We start from the raw sequence: 23,137 nt of genomic DNA, 5'->3' as shown, positions 1-23,137 counted from the left end.
CAGCAATAATCATGAGTATCTGCCAGTATTTATTCAAAGCTCTTCTTTCTCTAGCATACATATTAGAAGAGGGGTTGCTAGGTCATCTGGGATTTCTTTACCCAACTTTTTGAGGAAGCCTAACAAGTGGTTGCACAATTTTACAGTTCTTCCATGAACTTTGAATGCTTTTTATACCATCTAGTGTTTTGCCCATTGAATCCTTCAATATTTCAATTCAAGGTTTGATTTTTTTTCAGTACTTTCAGCTTGAGATATGCAGAGTATATTCTTTTCTTTTGATTTTTAACTCCAGTTCTTTGCACATGTCATTATAATGCTTTACTTTGTATTTTTGAGCTAGCTTTTTAATTTTTCTATTCAATTAATTTACTTCATCATTATTTTCATTCACTTTAGTTACTTGCCAATTCAGAGAAAGTTTCAGAGTCTCTTCTCACATTGTTTTCATCTCTTTTTTCCCTTTCTTGTCTTTTTAGTGACATTTTGCTTTGTTTGCAAATGATGTTCTTGATGTCATCCTGCAGCTCATCAGGACTTGTCATTAGTGTTCAATGTGTCAAACCTGTTCTTGAAATGTTCTCTAAATGCAGGTAAGATATGCTAGAGGTCTTGTTTTGGCTTTCGTGGCCTTGTTTTAATTTTCTTCAACCTGAAATTGTACTTGCGTTACTGATGGTCCATTCCACAACCCGTCCCTGGACATATTTTGACTGAGGATCATGAACTTCTTCATTTCTTTGCGCAGATGTAATCAACACTATTCCTGTGTATGCCATTTAGTGACGTTTATGTGTACAGCTACTGTTTATGTTGTTGGGAAAAAGGGTATTTGAAATGAAGAAGTCGTTTATCTTGCAAAATTTTATTATGTGATCTCCAGCTTTGTTTCTATCACTAAGGCCCTGTCGCCAACTACTGATTTTTGCTACTTGTTTCCAACTTTCACATCTCAATAACTAGTAATAATCAATGCATCTTGATGGCATGTTTGGCCAATTTTCATACTGATGAAATTGTTGTAATTTTTCCATATCTTCAACACTGACGATAGTGATTCATACATGAATTTGAATAACAGTTTCATTAATTGGTGCTATACACAGTTTATAGATATTCTCCTACCACATACAGGGTTGTACTTCAAAATAAATTTTGAAATGTTCGTTTTGATGTAGAATACAACACCATCTCTCTTCAATTAGTCATACTTAAAAAAAAACACATGATTGTCCTATTCTAAACAATCAATACCATTCTAATTAGGTCTGGGGCATCAACTTTTATATGTTCCATCTAATTTTTATGAGTTCCAATTTTCCTAGATTCCTACTTTGAATGTTCTATAGTATAGTTATTAATGAATGTTTATACATGTTTCCTTTCATTGTGTCTCATGCTCATCAACTAGTGAAGAGCCCAAAAGCTCTTTGAGTACCTTCCAACTTGAGAGGTTCATCTTCCATCACTGTATTAGACAACGGTCTGCTTCTATTCTAAAGATTATTCCTTTAAAAGGAATAATCACAGTTTAAAAAATTGGCAGATGAATGGGTTAAAAGGATTTAGTAAACATCAGTTCTCGGCCTTTTGGCTAAGATCAAGTGTAAAAGGACTTAGTAAACACAAAGTTAACAAAAATATGAAAGGAAAAAGTGATAATACAATGAACTCAGCACACACACAAACACAGAGCAAAGAAATCACCACTACCACAATAAGAACACAAAATAATGACAGTAATAAATGTATACCTATAATCAATTACACTGCATATAAATGTACTAAGTATCAGTCAAGAAAAAAAGGATAAGATAATAGATAAGAACACAGGTCCATTGATTTTCTAAGATAAAAATAAATCACAAATTAAGGTTCTTGGGGGGGGGGGATGTGTCAAATTAATGAAACAAAAGGAGAGTAGAATTCATAATTTTAATTTCGAATGAGATAGAATTCAAGCCCCAAAACAGTATAATAGATAACAAAGGGTATTATTACACAACAATTAAAGGGCAATCTAGCCACACAGAAAAAACCATTACCATATAAATATCTATACAACCAGTGAAAGAATCACAGAATGCATAAAGCAAACAAACATCAAAAGGATTGAAAAGTGAAGTAGATAACTCCATGATAGTATTGGGACACCTGAACCACTTGCAATAAAGGAAAGAACAAGTAGAAAAGAATTCAAAAAAGATAGAGAAGACTCGAGAACATAATAAACAAATTTCACCTCATAAATATACATGAGAGGCCTTCAAAAGTTCATGGAAAATGGAATGGAAATACCTTGGCATTTTTTATCCATGGAACAACAAAAATGCACTTTCTTTTTTTCACATAGATCATTCTTCAGACTTTAATCATATGTTAGGTCAAAAACTATGCCTCAATAAATTAGAACAAGACTGAAATAATACAAAGCACCTTCTTAGATTTAAAAAAATGTAAAATAAGAAATTAATAATAAGAAGATGAAGTGGACATTTGACTACCTGGAAACGAATACCCATCTTTAAAACTACTGGGTAATCAAAGAAAGAAAAATCCTTGAAGCACATGAAAATGGCAACAGAACATGCCCAAACCCTTGGGACACAGCAAAAGCAGTGCTCAGAGGTCCATTGAAACCAATAAACACTCACACCACTAAGAGAACACAGTAACTCAAACCATTAGGAAAAGAAAAGAACCTAGAGTTTCCCAAAGAAAGAAAATAATATAGATTGGAGCATAAATAAGTAAAACAGAAAATCAACAGAGATGCAAACAAGCCTGTAAATTGGTTCTCTGGGGAGATGAACATAGTGAGCAAACCCTGGAAATTTGAACAAAGGAAAAGAAAGAGAAGCTGTAAATAGCACCAATTTCCTCGTATACATGTGAAAGTTGAACATTGGACAAAGAAGATCAAGAAGAATTGATGCCTTTGAATTGTGGTGCTGGAGAAGAATACCGAATGCTCCATGTACTGTATAAAGGACAAATCAATCTGTCTTGGAAGAAAAGTGGCCAGAATATCCTTTAGAAGCAAGGATGATGAAATTTCATCTTATATACATTGGAAATAAAGTCAGGAAGACAGGTCCCAGGAGGGCCAATGGAGAGGAAGGCCTTCAAGGGGATGGACTGACACAGTGGCTCCGACAATGGGCTCAGGCACAGGAACACAATTGTGAGGATGGAGCAGGACCAGGAGTGTTTCCTTCTGTGGTGCATAAGGTTGCTGTGGATTGGAACTGACTCAATGACACTAAACAACAGTAAAAATAAGGAACATTAATTGATACAATTATAAGTCAAATCTAAATAATGCAAGCATGAATTAGTCTATAAACTTCTTTATCCTGAAATTGGACAAGCATGCAGTAAAGACACCGAGGGGGGAATTGGAGCAAGATGATGAGCAAAGTAGTACACACCAGAAGGAGGCTGCAGAAATCAGCACCGAGAGGCCACAGAGAGGGATAGCTCCGCTTCCAGACCACAAGATTCTCAGCATAAATATAAGTAAACACAAATGTATTGAAATAATGCCTTGGCACATGCCAGCTCCTCAACTCTCCTGACAGAGCTTTCCCAGTCCCAAAGCTAGCTAAGGTGGTGAACTGCCTGAGTTGCAGGGACATAGCACTACTTGACCAGCCTGGGGCTGATATAAGCACTAATATGCTTGGCTTTCAGCCCAAGCCAAAGAATCTCAATTCTGATACCCTGAAGCCCAATATCCCTAATAGCAGGGCTTGCACAGCATTCAGAGCCATGAAAGGATAGCTCTACAGGGGAGCCTGGAGTGGACTTAAATAGTGACTACCTCGCACACAAACCAGTGGAGCTCCAGCCCCACTGGACAAACTAATCCCTCCCACCCTCCTCACCCCCTTCCTGCACACACACCCCACCCCACCCCCTGGCCCTGAGGTATAACTTTGCAAGGCCACTGTCTTACACATAGCCGTTCCCAGGCTTTTTTGTTTTGCTTTTGACTTCTTTTGTTATCAGCCAACACACCTGGCACATTAGAAATGTATTTGCTAAACAATGCAAGTCAAAACAGCATAAGCAGTTTAACAAAGCAGAGGTTTAGGTTTGGGCATAAGACAAAGACTAAAAACTATGGGGCCCAGAAACTGCTCCTGCTGACATACTTAATAGACCTAGCAATTCTTCAGCTATCCCATGTCTCTAACCCCTGTCACTCAGGTAAGTAACCTGCCCTCTAAGTAAGATGTTGTTTCATTCTTCTTACCTAGACCACCTATGTAGGTGACAGTTATAGACCCTACAGCACCACCCCCCACTTGGTCACCTCTGTAATTCAATAAGAGGAAATCCCATCCCCTCTGACATAATCCAAGAGAGATCTATTCCTTTAAGATAATTAACCTAAAATGTAAGAATATAGGACTCTCAGACACACGACACCAAAATCACTCCCCTAGCCTTAATCTCAACATTAACCTCACATCCTAAAAGACCACAAGGTAGTAAAACATCATGCTCTCAGACAGTCCCCTACTACTCAAAAAACCACTGCTCTACACAGTCCTGATATCACACCAGGACAAAGTCTAAATCACAACTTTTCTTTTGTTGTTATTGTTGTTGCTCTGTCTTCTATCACTCCTATACCCTCCTGTTCGTTAAACAAGGTTGTGCACTATTATTTTTTCAAATTTATTAACTAATTGGAAGTTAATACAAATATCATATCATCCCGTAATTCAATCACGTCAAGCAGTATTGTACAATTGCTACCACAATCAACTTCCAAATGTTCTTTTCCTTCCTGGACTCCTTGAAATAGTTTCCCTTTTACACACACACCCTGACTGTACCACGCCCAGCTCCTCCCTCCCCTCTCCCCCATCCAACCACCACCACCACCACCCCCGCATACATTCATCAACCCTTGGTTTCAGTGATCTATTTATCTCCTTTGCTCTTCCAAATGAGGTCATCAAGCTGCAACCTAATTGACAGGCTAGATTCTATCCCTTCACTCAAGTTGATAGGAAATTATGTAACTGCCACAAACTCAATAAAGACACAAAAAAGCTCAACAACACACTCACAAATTTTGAACTCAGACATATATAGACATATCCATCCAAGAGAAACAATATATGTTCTTATCCAACACACATGGAATATTCTCAAGAATATACCACAAATTAGACCACAATGCAAGCCTCAAAAAATTAAGATCCTACAACCTATCATCTCAGATCACAACACTATAAAACAAAAAATCAACAATAAAACAAACAGAAACATAAAGACAAACCCATGGAGATTTAACAACATAATACTTAAAAGTGATTTGAGTAATAAAGCTCTTGGATAAGCAGATTTAATATTGTTAACATGTAAATACTACCCAAAATATTCTACAGACACAATGTAATCCCAATCCAAATCCCAAATACATTCTTTAAAGAAATGGAACAACTAATGACCAATTTCATAGGAGTAGGTAAAAGTCCCAGGATAATCAAAGAACTTCTTAAAAAGAAGAACCAAGTAGGGGGCTAGCACTACCTGACCTAAAAACCCACTACATAGCAACAGTAGTCAAAACAGCTTGGTCCTGGTACAATGAGAGATATATAGACCACTGGATCAGAACAGAAAGCTCAAACATAAATTCATCAGCCTACAGGCATCTAATCTTTGACAAATGACCGAGAAATATCCAATGGAGCAAAGACAGCCTCTTCAACAAATTATGTTGGACGAACTGGATTTCCATATGCAAAAGAATGAAACAAGTCCCATATCTCTCCCCATGCATAAACATAAAGTCAAGAATGATTAAATATCTCAATTTAAAGCCCAGAGAGGTCAAGATCATCTATAAGAAAACTGGACCAAACATAGGGGTCTTATTGCAGGGCATAGATAGAATAGCAAGTATGGTAAAGGAAGCACACAGTCGAAGGAAAAATAGTTGACTGGAACATGCTGAAATTACGTCACTTAAGTGTACCAAAAGACTTCCTCAAAAGAGGGAAAGGAGAGCCACAGTTTGGAAAATATTTTACCATGGACCCATCGGACAGGATCTAATTACCAAAGTCTACAAAACTCCACAACAGCTTGATAAGAAAATAACAAACAACCCAATTAAGGAGTGGGGGAAAAGACATGAACAGACAGTTCACCAAAAATGAAGTACAAATGGCTAACAAACATGCTAACAATGCTCACAATGACTAGCCATCCAGGGGATGCAAATTAAAACCACAATGACATACAATCATACACCCACAACACTAGCCAATTCAAATAAAAATGAAAGCAACAATTGCTGAAGAGGATATAGACAGAATGGAACTCATATAAACTGTTGGTGAACTTGTAAATACATACAACCACTAGGGATAATGATACGGTGATTCTTAAAGCAACTGGAAAATCCCATATGATCCAGTAAGGACACTATTAGCCATATATCCCCCCAAAAGGCCAGACACAACACATGTGGATATGTGCTCTGACTGTGATAGGTAGGATTTTCGTGCCAACATGGCTGATGTAGGAACATGTGTGTTGAGTTTGGTTGGTCAATCAGGTTGCAGCTTGATTGGAAGGTGAACAAGATAAATGGCCCCCGAGGCCTGCTTCTTCATTCTCCCTGGTGATTGGACCAGTGCACTGCTGCCTGAGTTAGTCTTGTCGCTGAGCCATGCATCATTATGCCTTGAGTCTCTGTGGAAATTTGCATCACTATGTTGCTGCACTAGTGGTTTCTGCTATGCCTTGACATCTCATCTTCCTGCTGTGGCTGCCCCACCTTGCTGTGTCTGCTGCCTATGGGCCAACTCCTCACCTCCCACCAACCACTTTGCTTGGCCTTGAACCAGTGGCCTGCGTGAGTTGGAAGGACATTCAGTGTATTAACTGCCCCATGAAAGTGAGTTGGACTGAGAACTCCATATTGCTGTGTGGACTAATTAACTGTTGTGTTGTTTCTTGCTATATAAACTTATTCTTTATATATATATGCTGAAGACCATCACTGAACTTTGGGTAGTCCAATGGAAGGTTACCCAGAACCACCATATATTTAGTACCTCAATGTTCCACTTGCACTAATGTGGCAGGTATTAAGCTAATAGGCAAGGGTATGCCCTTGTAAGATATACTATAGCAAATTTTCCCCTAGCACAAATCTCCATGATTGAACAGAGCTCAATCAATTAAGAAATCAATCTGTACAAAGTAACAACTCATGGATTATAGCTCCCAGTTGACCTATAGCCCAATAAACTCTCCACATTAACAGTACCTTTCATTCTATCCCCTTGGATAAAGTATTGATATTAACAATGCAATCACCTAATACATTTGGGGGATGATTGGCAATGTTTTTGTTTATTTTGTTTTGGTAGTTGTTTGTTTTTTGCTTTCTTTTGTTGTTGTTGTTCTCATTGGTTTTGGTTTTTGTCCTAATATAACTGCCAAAGTAAACCAGAATTGTTCATATCCTGTGGACAAGTAGATGGATTTTGGACTCCCAATTAATTCTAGTCTCAATCCAAGATCGTTAACTCTTATATCATGGCCTTACTCATCTTCCTGAAGAGATCACTGAAGATAAGGGTGCTTACCTTCCTGAAGAAATCACTGAAGATAAGGGTGCTAGAGCAAAGTGCAGTGAAGAAAGCGGATGTAGCCTAGCTATTAATTGGAATAGTGTTTGGGGTCTTAAAGGCTGGTATTCAAACAAGCAGTAACTAAGTGAAGCATCAACTAAATCCACATGGAAGAAATACACTAGCCTCTGTGATCCAAAGATGACAATAACAAAATCCAAACATGAGAAAGGGAAAAATATCAAAGCTTAAATTATGTTTATGTTACAGGTGGTGGAATCATTTGGAAAATAATATCAATAATGGTGTACAACACAAAGAGTATAATAAATGGCACGTACATAATACATGTAGAATTTGTTGAATTTGACAATGTTGTGTTGGGTATGAGGGGTACCCCCAAAACACTGGACTATTTTTTCAAAGCTATGTATTGAAATTTTTTACCAAAAAACCCTTATTACTTCAATTTACTCTCTATTACACTTAATACATTTGTTAAATCTGCCATTCCATTCTAGGAAACATTTTTCAAACTCATCTGTTTGGATGGCACCTCCCTCGTTTATTTCTTCGCCTCTTCTAGTTGCCAAATCTCTGTCCTTTCATGCCCCTCTTCATTCACAGAAACAAAAAGAAGTTGCAAGGAGGACAGTTGGGTGAGTAAGGTGTATGGAACAAGAGAGGCATGCTGTTTTATACCAAAAATCAGTGCACTGAGATGGCTGCATGAGCAGGTACATTGTCATGGTGGCAAACCAGTCCTCCATCCGCCACATATCAGGCCTTTTTGTCCCACACTATTACACAATCTTTTCAGAACCTGATAAATGATAAATGAGTTTTTTCCTTTATAGACTCACTGAAATGTCCACTCAGGATTGCAATTAAAAGAATCACTTTTAGATTCTAGCACTCCAGCTATAACCAAATAAAGACTTTTCTAAGTTATGAAGACATTATAGTGGCAATTATGTATTTGAACCCACAACACAGGCACCAGAGCAAACTTTAGTGGAGGTAGTCTTGAAAGTACTAGCTACATGGCAGTGCCCAAGTGAATTTGAGTATGGTCGTAAATGGTTAGTAAGGAACAGTAAAAGAAGGAACAGAAGCAGATGAAATTACAGTAGGCATAAACGTGTGAGCACTTTTTATAATATAGGTGGCACAGAAGAACCCAGAACATAGTCCTCAAGCTTCTTCATGGAGTCATGACCAAGAACTCATGGAAAGTGTGTGTTTCTATGGGTAAGTGGATGCTTTCTCCTAGTGAAACAGCTACTCAGTGCTGTGCAGTTGAGGCCCAGCAGCAGGCTTTGTTGAGGTATTCTGGGAGTCCTTCTTGTGGATTGAGACTACTTGACGAGTTGTCAGTTAAGATGGCACTAATTTAAGAAAGACATCATTTCGATGAAAGATGTGTTAACTGACTTAACTACTTGTTGAAAATTAATACTGATTTGGGAACTATATAGCCTAGCCTTTTACCTATACAAGACCTAGTACTGAAAGTACTTCCCAGTGACTCTTTTAGATAAGCCATCGAGCTTATTGATAGCCAACCATGAACTTCGAATGCCTAAAATAGTACAAATTACAAATGTGGCCCTCCCTCAGACTCATAGATGCAAAAGTCACAAATAAATACTTCTTTTCAAAAAGTGGGTTAGCCTGGGGAAGTAAGAACAAGCACAAAGAAGCAAGTGATCTTTCTTGGCAAGGGCCTTGAGTAGAATGAAAGTTCCATTCTGGCCTTTGGAAGAGTGAAACTTTTCTAGGCTACTCCAAAAATGCAAATAATTGTAAGCTAATTGGCTCAAGTCCTAAATGGTCTTTGTAATTTAGCATATTGGACCTAAAAGAGTAAAATCACCAGAAATTTAAGATCCAAGAAGTTAAATTTTAAAGCCTGAAGATGATATCTTCATACAGATGTCATCAATGGCACAGCAAAGAGAATTCACTGAACTAGTCAATAGTTTATTGACTGGATTTACTTAAATATGGATAAAAATTATCCTATCACTGACAACATTGTACTTAAAAACAGATCTTGAAATGTCCTTTAGATGATGAATGCAATGTCATTCCTCTTGATTGCGTCACTCATAGTAAATCATATAATTTTGTGATTCAAAATGGCCAATGCCAATTCCATTCAGCTCAGTAAAATGTCACTCTTCTTATGTTCCATTCTGGTTTTTACAACTTCCAATTTTCCTAAATTTATACTTCTTAGATTCCAAGTTTGATTATCAATTGATGTTTGCAGCTGTTTCTTTTCATTTTGAGTTATGTCCACTAGCAAAGTGAGGTCTCAAATGCTTTGTTCCTATCGGCTTTACTTCATCACTATCAATATGGTCAGCTCTATTTTGAGGAGCTCACGCTTCCTCTGTCATATTTTGAGTGCCTTCAAACCTGAGGGCACTATCTCTAACAATGTTCTGCTTCTATTGATTAGGTTTTCAGTAACTGACAATGTTTCAATGCTGTTCCTAAGGTTATCAGTGGCTAATTCCTCTGAAATTAGCACCCTACTCCATTGTCATATTATTTTCTTGGTCTGGAAACGCTGCTAAAACCAGGTCACCTAATGGTAGTTAAAGTGCCACTCTCAGAGGATGCAGCCTCATAGCAACAAACAAGCCACCACAATATGGCAAACGGATGGATAAATGGTGCTTTAAGGCAAGCTTTAAAGTCACCAGTCACTCTTTTTATGGTAATGAAATATTTCAAATATTACAAGCTATAAATACCGGAAGATTGTCAATACTAGGAAAGAGGGGAGGACTAGAAACAATACATGGGATTTCAAAATGTTTGTAGAAAATAAATAAAATTAAAGGATAATGGATTTATTCCACAAACTCTTTTAAATCTCGTCATATGAAAACAATGGAGTAAGGAAGATTGCAATAAAAGAAAATCACGTCTAGATCTTTCAGTGTAAACATGGCTAGTATGACTTCTGAAGTGGAAGCTGCAAGGCTAGCGAGGCAGATGGACAACTGTCCCAGTTTGGGCTCTAAACTTCTAAGATAGGAGCAATCCTCAGGGCAAGGAAGGTGGGGGCACAGTGAAAACTGGACACAGTGTGGAATATGGAATGATTAAGAGAAAATATAAAATAGTACTTTAAGATGTTGGCAAGCTACTAATGTTTGAGGTCTGACAAAAAAGCATATAGGGAGAGATCTGGCATAGTATCATAAATCTGCCTAGTATCATACACCAAAATCTTAGTAATGTATAGGTCCCAAGTCCACAGCTAAGAAAACTCTGGAAATAACCAGAGCTTTGAAGCAGATTATAGGCATTTTTAATTATCTTGGGGGGCTTTGTACTTTGTACATTCAAAATTCTCACAATGACCATATCAAGGGACTTTTAAAAGTTTGTTGGAAAATTACTGTATATTTAATTCAATTTTTCCACTTGCATATTACTTTTAAAATCAGGGAAAATGTAATTTGAAGAGCATAAAATAAAACACAATAGGTCAATCCATGCTACTTTAAAAATGTGATGGCATTTTAGAAATACAAATCCTTGGGCCTCACCACAGACTCAGTAAATCAGAATCTTCAGGTTAACAAATGCATAGATAACTCCTATTCACAGTCTGAGAAGTACATCTCTTGTTCCCCCACATCCCACCCCCAAAGTACAGAGTATGAGAACCTACCAGATTCTGCTGACGACATGTCCCCATAGCCCGAATGAAATACAGAAAAAGATTCGGTAAATACTGAGCCTTAGTGTCCTGAGAGGCCGGCAGAAGTAGGTTTAATTAGCACACAATTGTTGTTAACCTGGTCAAGCATATAGAGCAAAATATTTCATATTAGATAACTGGAATTTTCAAAACTTTGATAGATTGTAAGTCATTTATTCAATCGCTGGCACTCAATGGGCATTTGATTTTTGCACCTGTGCTGAATTAGGTGCAAGAGATTCAATGTGACAAAAGAATTAACTACGAGCCTGCCCTCATTGACTCCGCCATTTGTTCAACCTACAAAAAATCACAATTTGCCTGTAAGGTCATTTACATAGCTTCCATTACAGCAATTTTCAAATGAAATGGGACTACTATGATTAGAATTTAAAATACTGATGTTTTATATCTTTGAAGCATAAGATGTTAAGAAAATTGTTTTAAATTGTAAATAGGCAAATAAGTAGTTGACATATCTTTCAAAGTCATATGGAGATAGTTTTTAATAGTCTTAGTAAGAATGATTAAATAACACAAGGAAATTGTGCGTTTTTTCAACTCACTGATTAAAAGTCCCAGATTAACACTTAAATTATACATTACTTTTAGATGTTTATCCAGTATAGCCACAAATAGACAAAAAAGATTAACACCAAAGGAAATAATTTACTGCCCTGTAGAACATTAGCCAGGCTTTTTAACCCCTGCATTTAACATAGCATTCTTATTCTAACATTGATTTCAAATTGCCAATAAAAATATAGATCCTCAAAATATTCTTTTTCTTTCTTTTTTACATTTCATTAGGGGCTCATACAACTCTTATCACAATCCATACATATACATACATCAATTGTATAAAGCACATCCATACATTCTTTGCCCTAATCATTTTCAAAGCATTTGCTCTCCACTTAAGCCCTTTGCATCAGGTCCTCTTTTTTTTCCCCTCCCTCCCTGCTCCCTACTCCCTCATGAGCCCTTGATAATTTATAGATTGTTATTTTGTCATATCTTGCCCTATCCGGAGTCTCCCTTGCCCCCTTCTCTGCCGTCCGTCTCCCAAGGAGGAGGTCACATGTGGATCCTTGTAATCGGCTCCCCCTTTCCAACCCACTCACCCTCTACTGTCCCAGTATCGCCCCTCACACGCCTGGTCCTGGAGGTATCATCCACCCTGGATTCCCTGTGCCTCCAGCTCCCATATGCACCAGTGTACAACCTCTGCCCTATCCAGTCCTGCAAGGTAGAATTCGGATCATGGTAGTTGGGGGGAGGAAGCATCCAGGATCTAGGGGAAAGCTGTGTTCTTCATCCGTACTACATCGCACCCTGACTGACCCATCTCCTCTCCTAAACCCCTCTGTGAGGGGATCTCCAGTGGCTGACAAATGGGCTTTGGGTCTCCACTCTGCATTTCCCCCTTCATTCATTATGATATATATATATATACATATATTTGCATGATGCCTTATACCTGGTCCCTTTGGCACCTCGTGATCGCACAGGCTGGTGTGCTTCTTCCATGTGGGCTTTGTTGCTTCCGAGCTAGATGGCCACTTGTTCACCTTCAAGCCTTTAAGACCCCAGACACTATCTCTTTGGATAGCCTGGCACCATCAGCTTTCTTCGCCACATTTGCTTATGCACCCGTTTGTCTTCGGCGATCGTATCATCAAGGTGTGCAGCCAATTATATGATTTTTTTGTTCTTTGATGCCTGATAACTGATCCCTTCGGGACCACGTGATCACACAGGCTGGTGTGTTCTTCCATGTGGGCTTTGTTGCTTCTGAGCTAGATGGCCGCTTGTTTATCTTCAATCCTTTAAGACCCCAGACACTATCTCTTTTGATAGCCTGGCACCATCAGCTTTCTTCACCACATTTACTTGTTCACCCGCTTTGGCTTCAGCAGTTGTGTCAGGAGGGTGAGCATCATAGAGTGCCAATTTAATAAAAGAAAGTATTCATGCATTGAGAGAGTGCCTGAGTAGAGGCCCAAGGTCCTTCCGACACCTTAATACTAAACCTATAAATATAGATACATAGATCTATTTCCCCATCCTCATATGTATATATTTGCATGTACATGTCTTTGTCTAGACCTCTATAAATGCTCTTTGACTCCTAGCTCTTTCCTCCATCTCCCTTGACTTTCCTCCTGTCCTAGTACCATGCTCCGTCCCCACCTGGGTTACAGCTATACCTCTTCTTTACGTAACTTTACTCTTGATCATTCCCTACCAGGCCTGCCACTCCCCCCTCACTACCATTTTGGGTTCCATGTTGTTCCCTTGTCCCTGTGTTTGTTAACACCACTTCCTTACCCCCCCCCCACCTCCCCCTATCCCAAGTCCCCCGGGAACCTTTGCCAGTTCCCTTGTTCCTTCATTAGTTAATATTTTGGATTAAAACTTGGAAACTAGTTAATTTCAAATTTGTATATGTCACATTTACATTTTTTAAAATCTACTTTTATAATGGAAAAACGTAAATAGTAGTAAGGTGAAGGATTACTGAGATAACCCTATAGAAATGCAAGAATCGATCAATTAGATGAATTTATCTTCATTTACATGTCACATTTTAGAGCAAATAAACAAAGTGATGTCAATATTAGGCTAGTTAAAATTTAATTCTATTTAAGAGTTGTAACTGCTGTAGTAATAGTGTAATGACTAACAGTTTATAAGATTCACAGTCAGGAAATGTGTGTTGAAAGTTCAGATAATCTATAAAGTCTATAACAATAATATGACAGCTCTATCTTTATTTACTATAAAGCAAAATAAAAATTTTCAGAAAATAATGTGAAAGCTTTGATATTTCTCATCTCCTCCTTATGCTTTAGTCAGCTTTATTAACATCAATGCTTTCACTATAACCTGTTTTGTGTACCTATTTATATTCATGATATTAGTTTAATAATCTACTTGATATTTGAACATTAACAATGTACATTTGGCAGGAATTAATGCTGAGGTGTGAGGTCAGGGTAATTCTGGCTGTGATGATTAAGGTTTTGTGTCAACTTGACTGGGCCATGATTTTCAGTGGTCTGACAATTATGTAATGATACATATCGTAGAGTTTTGTGATGATGCAATTTACTCCATTTTTTTTGTTCTCATGTACTCATCCTTCATTTATGGATATTGCTGTTTTTTCAATAACAATTTAGCCTTTGGAACCTAACAATGTCAATAAATGAGAAGCAGGTCTCTCCTTCAGTAGCTCATTTCTGCTTTTATGGGGCACTGAATACTCTGTATGAGTAGAAATCTCTCAAATCTAGTCTATAGTAAAGAAGAGCAAACTCTTTCAAGTAAAGATGCTGGACTTGATGCTGTGTGTCACTCATATGCACTGGTCAGCAATCTAGGTCCTTCAGGATTAACTACACCTGTTCCTTCAGAAAATTCCACCAAGAGAATGCACAAAGGTTGTCCTAGAGGAACTCCTTGGTCATAATGAGATGAAAGATAGGTGAGAATGCATTGATGCCCATCAATGCCTGTCTAAGAACAATACTAAAAGCACAGCTTATTCTGCATTTCTCTCTGAAGTTTTTCTTTCGTTCTTTAAAATTATTTAAGCTTTATTGTAAAAATAGGAAGGGCTTTGTTGGCCTCACAGGTTAAAATGAATGGATAAAGAAAGAGATTTCTTTTTCCTACATGTTCTAGTTCTGAGGATGCTTTTAGCTCACGCTGCCTAATTTGTGTGTCTCTGTGATTGTGTCTGTGTGCGTGTCTCACTCTTTCTGTAAGCACACTATTCCTAGCATTTGTCCTGGCTACTCGTGTAATTTAGTGATTAGAGATATGTGTGTAGACAGAGTACTGAAGATGATTTTTAGATTGATTCAAGGAAAAGGATGAAAGAAGGCTGTGGTTTACTGTAGAACCGGTGCCTTTTGGCTTCTGGCACTGACACATTCATTCCTCCTGTTTGGAAGTTGAAAATAACACATTGATCATTAACCTGAGCTTTGTCACGGCTTAAGACGGTGGCCCTAGCAAGCTCTTTAAACCCACGGTGCTGGTATTCTACTGGCTACCCTCTTCTCTGGTATGCCAGGAAAGGTTGTAGCATCAATCAGCTTGTGTTCATCACCTTTATCCAAGCCACTTCTTTTACCTCTGCTACATGAGGCAGCAGTGAAATATAATATCAGTGGACTGTAGATAGAATTATTACTATCCTTTGTTATGCTGTCATTTCTCGTGTATCTATTCTTGATGGCAGCAACTCAAATCTAGTGTCTGCAGAACTGTTATGGTAGGTAGCTATGTGGCCCATTGTCTAATTCTGTGTATGTCTTCTTCTACCTTCTCTGTATTATCTCTGTGCCACAATGAGTATCAACTACTATACAGACTCTAACTCAACTCCCTTGGCTAGTAAAAATAAAGTTCAAAGATGCCATGGTTTGAGGGCACGCTGGCAACAGCTTAAGCATTGTTTCCATTCGTCGTGGTGGTTGATAAATTTCTTAAAGATTGCTTTAATTTAACTATGACATAACTAGGGAGTTAGGCTTCTTAAAAATGACCAACCATAATCTGAGTGTTGGACTAAGAGGTTTCCTTCTTATTCTCATTTTGCAACATGCAATTCTGTCATTTCAAATGATTTTATAACTTCTTTGCACCACTCACTTAAATATTAAGGAAAGGTTTGGTACAATAATACTAAATATCAATTCCCCTAAAAAGCAAGTGAGGATATTATTTTGGCAACTGTGTGCCACACAGGTAATCATTTAAGTAGGCTTTAAACGGGATTGGAACAAGGTACTACTAGAGATAGTCAGGTTACTAGAGGGGAGTCCAAAATTCAACTTAATTATATTAAGTAAAGTCTTGGAAAGGTTTAAAGTGGGAGGCAGAACTATATGACAGTTAAAACAAGGTTACTCTGGACAGATTTAACATTGCTTTATATTACCAGAATTCCATACAGATTTTGACAGTTCAAAAGAACCATTCTTAATCCAAGAATCTATCCCCCTAACATGCAAAAGGCAACTAAGACAGGTAATCAACATAATTTCATATAGAAAGAAAAAACAAGGAGCATGTGTAGGGATAATTAAATTGTACTTGAAAGTTAGTCACCCAGAAAACTTATGGTGACCGGCTATCAAAAGATATAGCATCTGGGGTCTTAAAAGCCTGAAAGTAAACAAGTGGCCATCTAGCTTAGAAGCAACAAAGCCCACATGGAAGAAGCACACCAGCCTGTGCGATCATGAGGTGTTGAAGGGATCAGGTATCAAGCATCATCAGAACAAAAAAAATCATATCGTGAATGGGGGGAGGGGTACGGAGTGAAGACCCAATGCCCATTTATAGGCAATTGGACACACCATTACAGAAGGGTCACAGGGAGCAGACAAGTCAGTCAGGGTGCAGTGTAGCAACGATGAAACATACAACTTTCCTCTAGTTCCTAAATGTTTCCTTCCCCCACCCCCTATCATGATCCCAATTCTATCTTACAAATCTGGCTAGATCAGAGAATGTACACTGGTATAGATAGAAACTGGAAACAGGGAATCTGGGGCGGATGATCCCTTCAGGACCAGTGGTGAAAGTGGCAATAACGGGATGGTGGAGGGTGGGGTGGAAAGGAGGAACTGATTACAAGGATCTACATAGAATCTCCTCCCTGGGGGACAGACAACAGAAAAGTGGGTGAAGGGAGACGTAAGACAGTGAAAGATATAACAAAATAATTTATAAATTATCAAGGGTTCATGAGGGTAGGGGGAGCAGGGAGGGAGGGGGAAAATGAGGAGCTGAACTTAACTGGGGCAAATGTTTTGAGAATGATGAGGGCAATGAATGCACAGTTGTGTTTTACACGATTGATGTATGTATGGATTGTGATGAGAGTTGTATGAGCTCCTAATAAAATGATTTGCCAAAAAAAAAATAAGAAAGTGAGTCACCTATTAGAAGGGAGGCAGATCTATGGTTTATCAAGGCTACTTTGGCCACCAAGACAAGAATTTGATCTTCTTTAGGTAAGGAAAATGTACCTACGATTTTATGCCTAGTAATTTACAGCATTCAGATACTTTACACTTATCTACTAAGGCAGTCATAACCTGCAACACTGCAGATGGTGATAACGATTATGGTAACAGCTGGCAGATCCAAACTGACAGCCATTAGGCAACCTTGGAAGTAAAAGAAATCTAACATATTTAATGTTTTTAGACTCGAAAGTTTAGAGGATTTTGGAATATCCTGGGTTCTTCCTGCAATATGTATTTTAGATTTTAAAATTCAAAGAAGTCATTCAGCTCTCCTAATCTATAAAAAGCTGGTTCAATGACAAACGGGCAATGTTCTATTATACCTCATTCCTGTGGGCAGACCTCTCGCTGTTTTCTCAAAATTTACTAGAGATCTATAGGGTTACTGAACTAAAGCTCAACCATTGTAATTTTTTCTTGCTATCTGGTGGCAGATTTATAAACTTTTCTTCTAACACCATTTTCTCTATGAGACGCTTAGGATCCAGATAAGCAGGTTTTTTATAGCCCCTTGTAACTTTTACAATGCTCTCTGATTCTCCTGAGGTGTTCTTCTTAGGTGCCATCAAGTTGGTTTCGACCCACAGCTACCCTGTGAACAACAGAACAAAACACTGTCCAGTCCTGTGCACCCTCACCATTGTTCCTATGCCTGAGCGCGTTGTTGCAGCCACTGTGTCAATCTATCTTATCGAGGAGGCACTTCCTCTTTACCACTGTCCCTCCATGTCACCAGCCATCATGTCTCTCTCCAGGGCCTGGTCTCTCTGGACAGTATGTCCAAAGTATGTAAGACAATGTCTCGCCATCCTTGCCTTTAAGGATGTTACATGACTGTGTATAATTTCTACCTTCTCTTGATGCTTCCTGTGTTATTCAATATTTTGCTCATGGAATCTTTTAAAAATGCAACTTGAGATTTGAATTTTTTTCTTGAGCTCTGTTAGTTTGATTATGCTGAATGTGTTCTTCCCTTTTAATTTTCTAATGCTAGGTCTTTGCACATTTCATTTTAATATTTTGTGGTAAAAGTCCAGTCAGCTCTCAGAGATGAAGGGGATTGTGGCTGTTGCTCCAATCTCCTTGCCTGGATAATACGCCAGTCAGATATACAATGGTGAAGAACAGTGCTTGACAACCTCAATACTTCTACTCTTCTCCTGGTTGGCTCACCATAAATGTTACCAGACTTCAGGTTCTTGCCTTCTTTACTTTTATATGCAGAGAATGGGGGGAGGGTTGCACAGAGAAATTGATTTGTGGTTCTGTCTTTAAAATTTCCCCTATCTGGCCTCTTTAAGATCTGGCTAGGAGTGTGTGTGTGTGTGTGTGTGTGTGTGTGTGTGTGTGTGTGTGTGTGTGTGTATTAAGTGTTTCTGCCCTGATCTCGTACATTCATTATTCTCTTAAACCATTGTGATGTTTCTGTGTTATTTTTCCCTGCATTAAAAATGTTTAAAATCTGAAGTGGAGTAGAGAACATTGAATTTGAGTTTTTTAAAATGAGTAAATTTACTGCATTCTTTAAGTGTAGGAAAAGCAGGCATTGAGTGTAATCTGCTTTATTGGGGGCTCGTATAACTCTTATCACAATCCATACATCCATCCATTGTGTCAAGCACTTTTTTTACATTTGTTGCCATCATAATTTCAAAACACTTTCTTTCTACTTGAGCCCTTGGTTTAGGCTCCTCATTTTCTCACTCCCTCCCCTACCCTCTCTCCCTCATGAACCCTTGATAATTTATAAATTATTGTTTTTTCATGTCTTATACTGACAAATGTCTCCCTTTACCCACTTTTCTGTTTTCTATCTCCCTGGGAGGGGGGTTATAGTTAGATCAATGTGATCGGTTCCCTTTTTCTCCCCTCACCTTCCTCTTTCCCTCCTGGTATGGCTACTCTCAATATTGGTTCATAACAACTTTAGAAGAAGATCTATAAGTTATCTTAAAGGGTTACTTTAAAAACTGTTTAACACAATGAAAATGTTTTATTTTAGATACAATTTAGTATAGTAGATTCTCAGAACAAGGTCATTTTCATCTCAAAAGCTAGTTGAATTCAACTATAGCCAAAGTGGAAAAACCTGTTGATTCAGGAGAATCATGGCCTCCCATTGGTTATGCATTAAGTTACCTGTAAAGCCTGAGAAGTTAAAGGCTCAGAAACCCATAGGAGAAATTGTGCCCCATCCTGTATAGTCACTGTGATTTAGACTTGACTCAATGGCAGCAGATATATAAACTACATCATGGCTAGTTTGTAATAATAATTATTTCAGTTAAACATTAATTATCATATTAAGTACTTTGTATAACTGAGAAAGCATAAAAGGTTTAATAATTTAAATAAGGTTTTATATCTGAAACTGTATATTATATTTCCTTTAGGTCTGATGTTCCTTCTGAATTTTGAGTAACCTTTTCAGATTTGCATTAGTTTGTGAGTTTTCTACTTGTCTTTCAAAATGTATATGTACTTATGTATATTTTTTACTGTTAGCCATAATAAGCTGTTACCTATAGATATGCAGCCCATCTTAGACATATGAACACAGATTGAAATTTTAAAAATGGAAAAATATGTCTATCCCATGCAACCTATAAACAAAGATGAGTGGGAGTTGACATGATAATGTCAGCTAAAATAGATTTTAAAATAGATAACATATAAAGGAGGACATTATATGCCATCTATACTCAAGTATAAGCATACCATAATATCAGCTGAGGCACTTAATTTTACCACAAAAAATGCATTAAAACTGTGCTTAAAAAAACTCAGCTTATTCACAAGTATATACAGTAAAAGAGTCACTCCAGGAAAAAGACATAAAGTGATACATATTAATATGCCTGACAGCAGTGCCCCAAGATAAATGAAAGACATACTAATATAAAAAGATAAATAGACAACTCCACATTAATATCTGGGAACTTAAACATACAATTACCCATTATCATAACAATATAGATTTTTTTCCAGTGAATATGAGGCATTTTCTTGAATACACCACATGTTAAAGCATAAAACAGGTATCAAAAAATTTTAAAGATATAAATCATTCTTTTAGATCATAGTGATATCAAGTTAGAAGCCATTTTTTTTTTAAAAAAGGAAAAACAAATGGACAGTGAGATTTTCACTTCTTCTTTGCCAGGTAGGATTCCTTTTTGGGGTCTAATGGGTCTGCCTAAGAGTTCCATCATAGGGTTGAATAAGAATAGCGCCTGACTACAAGCAGAGTCCTTTTAGTTTGCCCCATTGAGATGTTGGCCATTGGTTTTTCATACATATCCTTTATTGTGTTGATAAGTTTCCCATCTGTTCCCAATTTGTTGATTGTTTCTCTCAGGAAATGGTACTGGATATTGTCAACTGCGTTTTCAGCTTTAATTGATATGCCCACTCATGTAGGTCTTATATTTTGTTTCATTTATATGGTAGATTACATTTATTGTTTTTCTAATGTTGAGCCATCCTTGTGTACCTGATATGGATCCTGCTTGATCATGCTGTATTACCTTTTTGATATATTGTTGGATTCTATTGGCCAAGAGTTTGTTGAGAACGTTTACATCAGTGTTCTCATAAGGGATATTGACCTGTAGTTTTCTATCTTTGTGGTATCCAAAAAAATTCCTGTTGGCAGTGACACCAAACAAAGCCCTCTATACTTCTGCCATTTGTCATCTGGGCTGTGAGATCCATCTGGGTTTCTAGATTGTTGGAAAACTTTATTTTATGATGTCCATTATAGATAATCAATACCACCAGCTATGCCCTCAAGCAAGTTGGTCTCCTGATCAATTTGGACATTTACATCATTTTGGTGGCAATTTTGTATATAGAAATTCCGTTTTCCTTACATCCTTTACCAGAGGAAAAATTTATTTCCCGCAATGAATAATTGTTTGGGACTCCAGCAGCTCAGCTAAACCTTCAATTACCACTCCATCAATCAGAAATTGGTACTTGTTTGTATCTTTGAACATCTTGCCAAGTCTCGATTTTGCTTTGTTGAGCAGATCTCTGATAAGACCATCTTTGGTTCTGAGGACTGTCAGTCTTGCTGATTCATCAAATTTGATACCTGAATTTTCTTCAGCTCGTCAATTTGATTTCCTTTCTTTTTATTTAATATTCCATTGTCTTAAAATTTTGAGTTTGCGAAAGACACCCTATCTTAATATTGAACTCAGCCTTTACATCTATTTCGTCTGTCTTCTCGTGGGCTCCTCCTTCAAGGAAAGCCAAAAGTGCTTTCTTTGGTTTTGCATGCCAGCATCACTGTAGGCCATGGTAAAGCATTGCTAGGCTTCTGGGATGTTCCTCATCATCCAAAAGCAGCTGGCTTAAGAGCATAACGGAATGACCTCCTAAAAACACAATTATGGTGCCAGCTAGGTGGCAACACCTTGCAGTGCTGGGGCAATGCTCTCTAGGAGGGTGTACATGCTCTAAACCAGCAGCCAATGTATGGTGATGTGTGTACCATCGCCAGGATTCATGGGTCCAGGAACCAACGGGTGGAAGCCAGAGTGGCACCACTCACTATTACTCCTAGTGATCCACTTGCAGCATTTTCACTTTCTGTCCCAGAAAAGCTATGCTCTTCAGACCTGGAGGTCCTAGTCCTGAAGGAGGGAACTCACGAACCTGGAAACATAGCACTTATTCCACTGAACTGGAAGCTGAGAATGCCCCCTGGCCACTTTGGGCTCCTCATGTCTTTGGATCAACATGTCAAGAAGGATGTCACTGTCCTGAGTGGAGTGACTGATCCTGATTACCAAGGGGAAATTGGAATGGTGCTACATAATGGAGGTAAAGAAGAATAGGTCTGGAATCCAAGTTATCCCCTGGGCCATCTCTTAGTGCTACCATGCCTTGTGATTAAAGTAAATGGTAAACTACAGCAGCCCAATCCTGACAGGACATCTAATGACAGATCCCTCAGAAATGGTCTGAGTCATCTCAGCAGCAAAGACCCATGACCAGGTGAAGTGCTGGCCAAGGGCAAAGGTAATACAGAATGGGTAGTGGAAGAAGGTAGTTCTACCTATCAGTTATGACCATGTGATCAATTGCCAAAGTGAGGTTTGTGATTGTATTTCTTCTTTATATGTGCCTATTGAATATCTTTCCTTTGTTAATGTACAATATACCAGATACAATTAGATTCAGTGTGTTTTCATTTATATGTATGATAGATGTATGATGTTAGGTACGTGTGATTTCATTATGTCTGGAAATTATATATGGCTAAAGAATTGTGTAAAAGTGCCAAATTGGCAAGGGGTGGACTGTGACATTTAGGTTTACCATGGCAACTAGGCCAATAGGAATATGTGGGCAGAGTTTAATCAAGTCACAGCTTGATTGGAGGGCAACAAGATAAATGGATCTGCAAAGCCTGCCTCTATTGCTCTTGCTCCCTGGTGACAGGACCAGCGTGCTGCTGCTTGAGCAACTTCTCTACTTCAACCTATGTGCTACACTACCTCTGGGCCAAGTCAACCCATGGATCATGTTGCTAAAGCTTGAGGCTCCTTTGAATCAGCTTCGCCAAGCTGCTGATGTATACACTGCTTGAGCTTGAGGTTGGCAGATCCTGTCACCACTCATTGTTTGAGTTCAAGATCCCATCAGTCTGCCTCACTAAGCTTTTGAGCTACTGACTGTTGCTGACCCATCCTGCTATTTGCTGCCAGCAGGCAGACTCTGCCTGCCTTGCCCAATGGAAGACTCCA

The 23,137-nt window shown here is 38.2% G+C and overlaps 1 pseudogene; it reads right to left on the bottom strand.

The window, feature by feature from the left end:
- Window positions 1–9,426: 9,426 nt before the first annotated feature.
- LOC142446038 (V-type proton ATPase subunit E 1 pseudogene) lies at window positions 9,427–21,685 on the bottom strand (annotated as a pseudogene).
- Window positions 21,686–23,137: the final 1,452 nt, after the last annotated feature.

This window comes from Tenrec ecaudatus, chromosome 4 (genome assembly GCF_050624435.1).
Source record: "Tenrec ecaudatus isolate mTenEca1 chromosome 4, mTenEca1.hap1, whole genome shotgun sequence".
Classification (NCBI taxonomy): Eukaryota; Metazoa; Chordata; class Mammalia; order Afrosoricida; family Tenrecidae; genus Tenrec; species Tenrec ecaudatus.
Note: the sequence above shows the minus strand (reverse complement) of the source record. Positions and strands in the feature narration are given on the sequence as shown.